Source organism: Octopus bimaculoides, chromosome 8 (genome assembly GCF_001194135.2).
Source record: "Octopus bimaculoides isolate UCB-OBI-ISO-001 chromosome 8, ASM119413v2, whole genome shotgun sequence".
Lineage (NCBI taxonomy): Eukaryota > Metazoa > Mollusca > Cephalopoda > Octopoda > Octopodidae > Octopus > Octopus bimaculoides.
The window spans coordinates 90,524,161-90,524,853 of NC_068988.1; the positions used below are offsets into that span (position 1 = coordinate 90,524,161).

The 693-nt window shown below is 34.6% G+C and overlaps 1 long non-coding RNA gene across 1 annotated transcript in view; it reads left to right on the forward strand.

Annotated features, from left to right (window-relative positions):
• The window catches only part of LOC128248528 (uncharacterized), a 7,829-nt gene that overhangs the window by 1,126 nt on the left and 6,010 nt on the right, over positions 1-693 (forward strand). The gene's annotated exons all lie outside the window — the stretch shown is intronic.

Below are 693 nucleotides of genomic sequence, written 5' to 3' on the forward strand. Positions count from 1 at the left end.
TATATATAAACAGCAGAGGCACCCGGCGTTGCCCGGGAATTAAATTTGTCCTTATATATTGGAGAATAACAATAAAAATAATGATAATAATAATAAACAAAAATACAAAATTTACCCCTTTCATGAAAAAAGATAAATTCTACCGCATATATTGAAGGAAATTATGTGAGAGCTTCTGGATAAACAACATTCTTTGTTTTCTGGTTTGGATAATAGACAAATAATAGCCAAATTACTTTTTAATGCATGCTTTTTATTTCATCAGATCTTATTCATCTCAGAATGATTGGTAATGTCTGTATGAAGCCTCCTGATAAAAGTAATGTAACTCCTCCCATAAATTTATTGTTCCCTCGTTACCAAGAGCTTCCATTGCACTTCTATGTGACATAGTGCATTCATCCCAAATGATAAGGTGGCATCGGTACAACACTTCTGTTGAACCTGAATCTTAGTTTATGTTACAAATTAGACTGTCACTTGTGACCAGGTTTAGTGGTAATTTAAAAGCAGAATGAGCTGCTCGTCCTCCCGTGAGAATGATGGCAGCAAAGCCAGACAATGGTACAGCAACTGCAATTTTTTTTTTTTTTGTTGCCTTACTTTGGAGAGAAGTAATGTTACAAATGTTTTACGTGTGTCACCAGGAGCATCAAGAAAGAAAATTCCTCTGATTTTTTCTGACGATTGTGG